The sequence below is a fragment of the Lepidochelys olivacea genome, assembly GCF_965140295.1.
Source record: "Lepidochelys olivacea isolate rLepOli2 genome assembly, chromosome: 11".
Lineage (NCBI taxonomy): Eukaryota > Metazoa > Chordata > Testudines > Cheloniidae > Lepidochelys > Lepidochelys olivacea.
Window position 1 is genome coordinate 39,294,668 of NC_140421.1, and position 11,665 is coordinate 39,306,332.

Genomic DNA, 11,665 nt, shown 5'->3' on the forward strand with positions numbered 1-11,665 from the left:
ATTCACTTCATATAATATAAATGCTGTGACAATATTTTTACATAATTTCATTTTCAAAATAAATTCACCAGTTATTGTTTTTCATAAAGGTTTACAAAGCATCTTTACAAAATATACTTCCAGTGGACATACACGGAGTAATGTAAAAAACTAATTTGTATTAATTAACCACTGGAGGGAACCATGCTCAAGGTTTTGTCGCATTGCTAGGAGGACTGAAAAACAAAAGACTTTACACTTATATGGACTACTTGGGTTTCAAGTGAAACCTTTAATAATTTGAATGTGGCTATTACCACTTATTGTTTAGTGACTGTCACAAGCTGATTGACTTGTTAGGATATTTTGCTAGTCCGCTTTCAAATCCCCTTACAAAACATAGATCGAAGGCATTTGCCCTAGTGCTCTAGAGGTAAAATAATGCCCTATGATACTAAAGATTCAAGTTTAAGACATGTGGTCATTCCTTTATTCCGGTACTGAAAAGGAATTTAGGGAGCAACGGAAGAGGGCCTCACATTGCTCCACGATGGCCTCCTCTCAAGCTGATTCAGGAATATTGTTGATTGATTCCAGATAATGTTATATTCTTGATTGCAGAATTGGTTAAGATACATGTGTTTTAGAGTGGAAAAGACTGGAAGGGAATCTAATGGACTCTTTGAGGTACAAACACCTCTGGTACAGACTAGAAAAACAGAATTATATTTTATATAATTGTTTTCACACCAGGATCTCCAAAAGCACTAAACCATGATTTAGATACTGGTAGTGCAGTGAGTGAGGCTCAGCAGCCACAGGAACTCAGCAAAAAGTTTAGAGATAGAATACTGACCAGGACACTGGATTTATCCATTACTCCTTTTAGAAGTGTGATCTGGGATCTTTAACTTCTGTCTGGAGAGCTGTCTGAGATGAGCAGAAAAAAAGATCAGTTTAGCTATCTGATATTGCATTGTGATCCCTACAATGCAGCAAGGTAGTTTCAACACAGCATAAGGTACTGGTACAGTCCACCTGAAAGATTTGAACCCATGACCTTCTGACTCAGACATCATCAGTCGTCTTACAAATGTTTTGATGTATAAAATGGGCCCTGTCACATCTCAGGGAGGATATACAAGATGTAACTTTTGCTAAATTGCATTTGATTGACTGTTGATCATTTCTTCAGAGGTTTTTATGGTGTGTTGTTTTTATGGTGTGCTGTTACTTTTACCATGGGGAGTTTAATTTTGCTTCTTTTCCATGTCACGCACCCCAATGTCATGATAATAATGTATACAATAATTTAAATAATATATACAATAATTTAAATAAATAAACACCTACCTCACAGGGTAATTATTATACCCTTTTTTGTTTTCTTTTTAAGTATCACCACTGTAGTATCTGGACACTTTACAAAAAAGATAATATATCCTTTAGAAAAAATAAATCTTCTGCCCATTCCTTCAAAGCCACTGTCTTATAGTGAGAACTGTCAGGGATCTACCAGGGGTTGTTGGAGGAAACACCTGCCTAAACAGGCATTGATGATATGAGGTAGATGGAGGGTAAAAGGAAGAAAAAATGTTCTCCTTATTTACAAAGAATTGTAAGTATATCCTAGGAGATTGCAGAGCATGTATGCCCCAAATTTATAATTATTTCCCCTTTAATCTATAAAAATTTTGAATTATTATTTTTGCTACCTTTTTGTATCATCCTACTCTGTTTATTGCATTAAGCACTTGTAAGCATGTTACACTAAACTCTGAGTTTCAATTTAAAACAGTAGATTTATTTACTTTCGTCTTGGTGTTTGCAAACTTCCCATTCTGAGGCTCATGTGCATGTAGGGAATTGTGAGCTGTGCTTATTTAAAGCCTAGTGGAAAGCTGTTGAATGATCTTAATATAGTTTGCTTAAAGAACATAAAATATAAAGAGGCCTTGACAACTAAACTTCCTACTGCTTTTGAATGGGGTGGCCAGACAGGTTAGTACAAAGTGGAGTGAAAGGCAAAGACACTAGAAAAAGGAGATGAGGAGACATAAATCTGCTGTGAGTTTGTGTCTGCCCCCTTATTTTCTTCTCTCCTTCTATTTGGAATTATTCTCTATGGTAGAGTATTTTTAAAAAGTTAAATGAAAAATTAAAGAGCAATATTACTACAGTAGAAAGCAGTATCACAGGATGGCTGGCTGCAGTAAATGAAGCAGGACAGCCCCCTGTGCCAGATCAAGTGCTCCCAATTTGGACCATTAAGAGGGTGGCCTGGCATAGCACCTGAAGGTTATAAAAGATTAGGGTGGCTCAGCAGCAGAATGAGACCCAAGGAGGGAAATAGAGCTCAGGGAGTTAGAAAGGAGTGGGTCACTTAAGGGCAGGTGAGAGCAGGGGAACTGTAAGTCATCAGTGTCTTTGCAGAAGGTGGTAAAATGTGCTTGGAGGAAGGCAGGAGAGCAGTAAGAGGATTTTGCTGGCTGGTATCCCTGAGTCAGAGGACTAGATGAGGGTTGAATGCCAGAAAGCAGCAGGGGGAGTTGCCTGCTGGCTCTATGCTGGAGACTGAAGGCAGTGAAGGAGTTCATCAGCTGACCTCTCTAGAGCTGGACCCAGAGGAACTGTGAGAAGGCCAGGGGGAGTAAGGGATATTCCTTTGGCAAAGATGCTCCCAGCAGAGAGGATGTGGGGGTTTCTGCTTGGATAAGTTGGGTGGTACTTCAGTTGGAAGGGCTGGGATAACTGTCCTTGTACAAGGATAGGAGAGGATTGTGCTGGGGTGTGGTGTGAGAGGCCAAGGCTGTATGTTTCATGTGCTGTTTAGACTATGGTGGGGGAGTTCTGGAGTGTCAAAAGGGTGATTACAGCAGTTTTTTCAGTCATCCAATGCAACAGACTTAATAGATTAATGTGATGATTAAGTTATGAAGCAATTCTACTGTATTCATACCAAGGTAGGGGTTGACTATATAACTTCCTGGTTTTAACATCCATAAAATGGAAAGAAAGGGAATGGGAATGAAATACCTAAGTTGAATCACTTTTCAAGTTACTACTAGTATGTATAATATATTTTAATTATAGGCATACTCACTTTGATAAATGTGATACCCATGGATTTGGCAATATGGATATGTCAAACTGATTTTTTTCTACTAAATGTAAAACTTAGTGCAATGTTTTGTTTTCATGTTTAAATTTATTAACTAGTTAAACAAATTTTAAAAATGAAAACTGTTAGTATGGAGAATGTTTTAATTTGTCAACGATGTTTGAATTTTTGTTTGTTAAAAAAAAAAGGTACAAACAAACTTCTAAACTAATCTTGTAAATAATAGGTATATTTTACCACAGAAATTTCTTTTGATTGAATAGAATATCAGAAGAATAGTCTGAAGTCTTGTTTCTGTTTTAGTCGTGTATTGGCTCTCGGATTCCCGGACACACAGAATCATAGTTTTAGTTATTATATGATGATGCATTTCCAACTCCTTTTATAGTAGGATATTTTTAAAACTTCTTAGGGCTTACAATAGGCTTCTAGCACTGACTGACTGTAGAGACTCTGTTTCCAAGAGTAGGGTAAGCTGCAGAAGTCTAAGGATGAGAGGTTTCTTTTCTCTCCCTCTCTGACCTAAGGAAAAAGCTTTTTAGGCAAAATGTGGAGTTACAATAAAATATTTCCATTGACTACCATTCTGGAGATGGAAAAATGCCCTGATTCTGCAAAGAGGTATGTACTTAATTTTACATACTTTAGTGATCCCATTAAAGTCAACGGGACTATTCATGTGCTAAAGTTAAGTAGTGAGTGAAGATGTTAGCAGGTTGGAGCCTAAATGATTGAGCTGATTATCAGCTTAAAGGAATTTTGGAATTTTTTTCAATACCAGTGTGCTAGGTATTATAATCAAAGGCTTTCAGATGGCTTTGGACATACACCATTAATGAAGAAGGTAGGTGGTAAAACTCTTAACAGATCCTGCTAATGTTACTGGTAAACACCCTGGTACAGAGCTTGGAGAATAGGCAGATAAGTGTCTTGAAGAGAAGAGATGTGCATGATCATGATATAAAGGGCCATCAACAATACAGTGAAGTTAATTTTACACAAAGGGTGGGATCCACAAAGGGACTGACAGTCATGGCACTAAAATGTTGCACTGCCTAGAAAATCATAGGAACACTACTGCATGCCACAAACCTTGAGTTAAGTGCTTAAACCTCTACAATAAATGGGGGGGAAAGAGGTGCCTTTTAGACTGTAAAGTGTGCAGCATAGACATAGTGCATAAAATCAGGTAGGCGACAGGTGCCTAAAGTGAGGATGTAGTGTGCATGCCCTGAAGAAAAACTTACCTACTGAATGGGTTTAGACAGTAGCCGAGCGGTACCTAAAGGCAGAACTTGTGCACCTACGCACTCTTGTAGATGGTACCCAAAATGCCTAAAGTAACAAATTATATAGATTTTCTTAATCTTTCAATTATAGGTAGCCCCTAAAAGAGCTAACACTAGCAAGTACATGGTCAGCTAAAGAGATGTGACTTTTTTTTTAACTTGAGAGTATCTATTAAAACTCATTAAATCATGTCTGTGTAAGCAGTGGGACCAGAAATCAACCATCTGTCTTTATTCTACTAGAATAGGGTCAACTGTGATTTGCTATAGAAGCCTAGAAGTGTAAGGCTTGCAGGGACATTGAGAAGACCTCCAATCCATTCCCCTATGCTGCAACAGGACCAAATGAAACTAGACCATCCCTGACAGGCATTTGTTTAACCTGTTCTTAAAAACCTTGAATGATGGGGATTCCTTTGGAAGTCTATTCCAGAGAGAAAGTTTTTCCTAAATCTGATCTAAATTTCCCTTGCTGCTGATTAAGTCTATTATTACTTATCATACATTCAGCTGAGGTGCAGAACTGATTGCTGCCCTCTATAACAGCCCATAACCTATTTGAAGACTAGTCTTGAGACAAGATTGAAGTAGGACCTGATAAACATGCCATGTGTAGTTTTTTTTGTTTGTTTTAACACCCCCCGCCCCCCCGGGTCAGGTTTTCTTAAACCTTTTATCATGTTTGTTGCTCTCATCAGGAAAGATGAGGACAAATGGAAGACTCCAAATGCGTGGCCCCCAGAACTGGTCACAGTACTCCACCCAAGGCCTCACCACAACAAAGAATGGGCCAATTATCTCCCATGTTTTACATACTGGGCTTTTAACTGTGACCTCCGTGAGACCAGGACCTCATTAAGTGGCAGGATATGGCTGGGAGAGCTGTCAAACACCTTTTGTCACACCCAGTTCAGTTTGCTAGCACACTGCAATAAAAGACCCAGGCTTGCTCTATGCTAGCTACTTACATCAGTATATCTATGTTGCTCAGGGGTGTGGAAAATCCACACCTGAGTAAGTTATACTGACCTAACCCCCAGAGTAGGCCATGCTATGTTGATGGGAGAGCTTCTGCTGCTAACACAGGTACTCCACTTCCCAGAGAGGTGGTAGCTATGTCAGTGGGGGAAAAACTTTCCTGTTAGTGTAGGTGGTGTCTTCAGTAAGTACTACAGCTCTGCCACTGCACTGCTGTGAGAGTAGACCAGCCTCTGGGCTGACAGCTGTCTCAGGCTCCCAGAACTTGGGCTGTAGAGGTATAAAGTTACAATGTAGATGTTCAAGCTTAGCTCTGAGAGTGCGTGATGGAGGAGCGTTTTGGAGCCTGGGATCCAGCTTGAGCCCAAATGTACACAAGTGGGGGTCTGCCAAAACAAATGAGAGCAGGGCTGCTGTTAGGCTCACTGAACCCCAGAGCAGAATGCTGAAGCCTGAGCCCTGCTATGTGGGTCTGAAACCTGAGCAACTTAGCTTCATGGAGCCCCAGGCAATTGCCCTGCATGCTTACCAAATGCTGGCCCTGGCTTTTAATCTACTGGATATGCATAAAAACAGTTGTGGCATGGATGGTATGTGCCTTTTTTTTATAGCATGTTGGAGGTGGCTGAGAGAGAGAGAGGCAGAGAACCTCTGGTCTACATCACAATTTTTAGACCCCCAAGCCCCAGGAGCCTGAGTCAGCTTACCTGGCCTCTGAGACCTGGTGCTATACGGTGGTGTGTGGTTTTTTTGTTTGTTCGTTTTTTGTTTTTTTAAATTGGACTAGATCTAACCCTACCCTAGGGTATGTCTACACTACGAAATCAGGTTGAATTTATAGAAGTCAGTTTTTTAGAAATCGGTTTTATATATTTGAGTGTATGTGTCCCCACAGAAAATGCTCTAAGTGCATTAACTCGGCGGAGTGCTTCCACAGTACCGAGGCTAGAGTCGACTTCTGGAGTGTTGCACTGTGGGTAGCTATCCCACAGTTCCCACAGTCTCTGCTGCCCATTGGAATTCTGGGTTGAGATCCCAATGCCTGATGGGGCTAAAACATTGTTGCGGGTGGTTCTGGGTACATATCGTCAGGCCCCCGTTCCCTCCCTCCGTGAAAGCAAGGGCAGACAATCGTTTTGCGCCTTTTTTCCTGAGTTACCTTTGCAGATGCCATACCACAGCAAGCATGGAGCCTGCTCAGGTAACCGTCACAGTATGTCTCCTGGGTGCTGGCAGACACGGTACTGCATTGCTACACAGTAGCAGCAACCCATTGCCTTCTGGCAGCAGATGGTGCAATATGACTGGTAGCCGTCATCATCATGTCCGAGGTGCTCCTGGCCGTGTCGGCCGGGAGCGCCTGGACAGACATGGGCGCAGGGACTAAGTTTGGAGTGACTTGACCAGGTCATTCTCTTTAGTCCTGCAGTCAGTCCTATTGAACCGTCTTATGGTGAGCAGGCAGGCAATACGGATTGCTAGCAGTTGTACTGTACCATCTTCTGCCAGGCAGGCAAGAGATGAGGATGGCTAGCAGTCGTATTGCACCGTCTTCTGCCGAGCAGCCATGAGATGTGGATGGCTTGCAGTCCTTCTGCACCATCTGCTGCCAGCCAAAGATGTAAAAGATAGATGGAGTGGATCAAAACAAGAAATAGACCAGATCTGTTTTGTACTCATTTGCTTCCCCCCTTCCCCCGTCTAGGGGACTCATTCCTCTAGGTCACACTGCAGTCACTCAAAGAGAAGGTGCAGCAAGGTAAATCTAGCCATGTATCAATCAGAGGCCAGACTAACCTCATTGTTCCAATAAGAACAATAACTTAGGTGCACCATTTCTTATTGGAACCCTCCGTGAAGTCCTGCCTGAAATACTCCTTGATGTAAAGCCACCCCCTTTGTTGATTTTAGCTCCCTGAAGCCAACCCTGTAAGCCATGTCGTCAGTTACCCCTCCCTCCGTCAGAGCAATGGCAGACAATCGTTCCGCGCCTTTTTTCTGTGCGGACGCCATACCAAGGCAAGCATGGAGGCCGCTCAGCTCACTCTGGCAATTAGGAGCACATTAAATACCACACGCATTATCCAGCAGTATATGCAGCACCAGAACCTGGCAAAGCGATACCAGGCAAGGAGGCGATGTCAGTGCGGTCACGTGAGTGATCAGGACATGGACACAGATTTCTCTGAAAGCATGGGCCCTGCCAATGCATGCATCATGGTCTAATGGGGCAGGTTCATGCTGTGGAACGCTGATTCTGGGCTCGGGAAACAAGCACAGACTGGTGGGACCGCATAGTGTTGCAGGTCTGGGACGATTCCCAGTGGCTGCGAAACTTTCGCATACATAGGGGCACTTTCATGGAACTTTGTGACTTGCTTTTCCCTGCCCTGAAGCGCATGAATACCAAGATGAGAGCAGCCCTCACAGTTGAGAAGCGAGTGGCGATAGCCCTGTGGAAGCTTGCAACGCCAGACAGTTACCGGTCAGTTGGGAATCAATTTGGAGTGGGCAAATCTACTGTTGGAGCTGCTGTGATGCAAGTAGCCCATGCAATCAAAGATCTGCTGATATCAAGGGTAGTGACCCTGGGAAATGTGCAGGTCATAGTGGATGGCTTTGCTGCAATGGGATTCCCTAACTGTGGTGGGGCTATAGACGGAACCCATATCCCTATCTTGGCACCGGAGCACCAAGCCGCCGAGTACATAAACCGAAAGGGGTACTTTTCAATAGTGCTGCAAGCTCTGGTGGATCACAAGGGACGTTTCACCAACATCAACTTGGGATGGCCGGGAAAGGTACATGACGCTCGCATCTTCAGGAACTCTGGTCTGTTTCAAAAGCTGCAGGAAGGGACTTTATTCCCAGACCAGAAAATAACTGTTGGGGATGTTGAAATGCCTATATGTATCCTTGGGGACCCAGCCTACCCCTTAATGCCATGGCTCATGAAGCCGTACACAGGCAGCCTGGACAGTAGTCAGGAGCTGTTCAACTACAGGCTGAGCAAGTGCAGAACGGTGGTAGAATGTGCATTTGGATGTTTAAAGGCGCGCTGGCGCAGTTTACTGACTCACTTAGACCTCAGTGAAACCAATATTCCCACTGTTATTACTGCTTGCTGTGTGCTCCACAATATCTGTGAGAGTAAGGGGGAGATGTTTATGGCAGGGTGGGAGGTTGAGGCAAATCGCCTGGCTGCTGGTTATGCGCAGCCAGCCACCAGGGTGGTTAGAAGAGCACAGGAGGGCACGGTCCGCATCAGAGAAGCTTTGAAAACCAGTTTCATGACTGGCCAGGCTACGGTGTGAAAGTTCTGTTTGTTTCTCCTTGATGAAACCCCCCGCCCCTTGGTTCACTCTACTTCCCTGTAAGCTAACCACCCTCCCCTCCTCCCTTTAAGCATTGCTTGCAGAGGCAATAAAGTCATTGTTGCTTCACATTCATGCATTCTTTATTCGTTCATCACACAAATAGGGGGATGACTACCAAGGTAGCCCAGGAGGGGTGGTGGAGGAGGGAAGGAAAATGCCACACAGTACTTTAAAAGTTTACAACTCTAAAATTTATTGAATGCCAGCCTTCTTTTTTTGGGCAATCCTCTGTGGTGGAGTGGCTGGTTGGCCGGTGGCCCCCGCACCGCATTCTTGGGCGTCTGGGTGAGGAGGCTATGGAACTTGGGAAGGAGGGCGGTTGGTTCCACAGGGGCTGTAGTAGCAGTCTGTGCTCCAGCTGCCTTTGCTGCAGCTCAACCATACACTGGAGCATACTGGTTTGGTCCTCCAGCAGCCTCAGCATTGAATCCTGCCTCCTCTCATCACGCTGCCGCCACATTTGAGCTTCAGCCCGCCACTTACTCTCTTCAGCCCGCCACCTCTCCTCCCGGTCATTTTGTGCTTTCCTGCACTCTGACATTATTTGTTTCCACGCATTCGCCTGTGCTCTGTCAGTGTGGGAGGACAGCATGAGCTCAGAGAACATTTCATCACAAGTGTGTTTTTTTTTTTCTTTCTAATCTTCACTAGCCTCTGGGAAGGAGAAGATCCTGTGATCATTGAAACACATGCAGCTGGTGGAGGAAAAAAAAAGGGACAGCGGTATTTAAAAAGACACAGTTTATAAAACAGTGGCTACACTCTTTCAGGGTAAACCTTGCTGTTAACATTACATACATAGCACATGTGCTTTCGTTACAAGGTCGCATTTTGCCTCCCCCTACCGCGTGGCTACCCCCTCAACCCTCCCCCCTCCCCGTGGCTAACAGCGGGGAACGTTTCTGTTCAGCCACAGGTAAGCAGCCCAGCAGGAACGGGCTGCTCTGAGTGTCCCCTGAAGAAAAGCACCCTGTTTCAACCAGGTGACCATGAATGATATCTCACTCTCCTGAGGATAACACAGAGAGATAAAGAACGGATGTTGTTTGAACGCCAGCAAACATACACTGCAATGCTTTGTTGTACAATGATTCCCGAGTACGTGTTACTGGCCTGGAGTGGTAAAGTGTCCTACCATGGAGGACGCAATAAGGCTGCCCTCCCCAGAAACCTTTTGCAAAGGCTTTCTGAGTACATCCAGGAGAGCCGCGAATTCCAGGGCAAAGTAATCTTTTCACATGCTTGCTTTTAAACCATGTATAGTATTTTAAAAGGTACGCTCACTGGAGGTCCCTTCTCCACCTGCTGGGTCCAGGAAGCAGCCTTGGGTGGGTTTGGGGGGGGTACTGGCTCCAGGTCCAGGGTGAGAAACAGTTCCTGGCTGTCGGGAAAACCGGTTTCTCCGCTTGCTTGCTGTGAGCTATCTACAACCTCCTCCTCATCATCTTCTTCATCCCCGAAACCTGCTTCCGTGTTGCCTCCATCTCCATTGAAGGAGTCAAACAACGCGGCTGGGGTAGTGGTGGCTGAACCCCCTAAAATGGCATGCAGCTCATTATAGAAGCGGCATGTTTGGGGCTCTGACCCGGAGCAGCCGTTCGCCTCTCTGGTTTTCTGGTAGGCTTGCCTCAGCTCCTTAAGTTTCACGTGGCACTGCTTCGGGTCCCCGTTATGGCCTCTGTCCTTCATGCCCTGGGAGATTTTGACACAGGTTTTGGCATTTCGAAAACTGGAACGGAGTTCTGATAGCACGGATTCCTCTCCCCATACAGCGATCAGATCCCGTACCTCCCGTTCAGTCCATGCTGGAGCTCTTTTGCGATTCTGGGACTCCATCATGGTCACCTCTGCTGATGAGCTCTGCATAATCACCTGCAGCTTGCCACGCTGGCCAAACAGGAAATGAGATTCAAAAGTTCGCGGTTCTTTTCCTGTCTACCTGGCCAGTGCATCTGAGTTGAGAGTGCTGTCCAGAGCGGTCACAATGGAGCACTCTGGGATAGCTCCCAGAGGCCAATACCGTCGAATTGTGTCCACAGTACCCCAAATTCGACCCGGCAAGGCCGATTTAAGCGCTAATCCACTTGTCAGGGGTGGAGTAAGGAAATCGATTTTAAGAGCCCTTTAAGTCGAAATAAAGGGCTTCATCATGTGGACGGGTGCAGGTTTACATCGATTTAACGCTGCTAAATTCGACCTAAAGTCCTAGTGTAGACTAGGGCCTAGAGTCCAGCTACCCAATTTTGTTCCCATTGAAGTCTTAGTACCTGGGAACTTCCATGGACTACAGGTTTAGCTAACAGAATGTTTTAAACTCCTTTGCCTTTTCTGCACTAGAGCTCCCATCAATTTTTTTAAAAAAAGTGCTATCCACTGTGTCAAGGAAATTACCTTCAAACTAATTTGTCTGAACTGTTTTACAATTCGCTTGGCTAATGCAGTTTAATTGCAAATATAGACCAAACTTAATTTTTTGCTCAGAGAACAAAAGCGACTATTAAAAAAAAAACAAAGAAAGGACATTGTTTGAATCCACTGAAATATTAATACCACTTTTGAACAAACTTTTTTACAAAAATTAACAATGTAATAGATCTAAACTATCAGTTACTGTTAATACATGAATTTCAAAAATTGAGATCTAAGAAACAACTCACATTAATTTAATTAAATTAATTATATAAATATATGAATAAGGAAATAAGACTCTAATGGTCAGGAACTATACAAGACCTGAAGTAATTTATTTAATGCACACACGCGCGTGCACGCGCACACACAGGTCTCTCTCTCTCTTCCTTTTCCTCCTCTTCCCCACCCCCCCAATGTGTTTAAAGCAGCCCTGCTGGGCTTCTTTTTTAAACTCTTTATTTAGGAAATTTTAACAAGTTTACTTAGTTGGCAAGGATTAGTATCAGAAA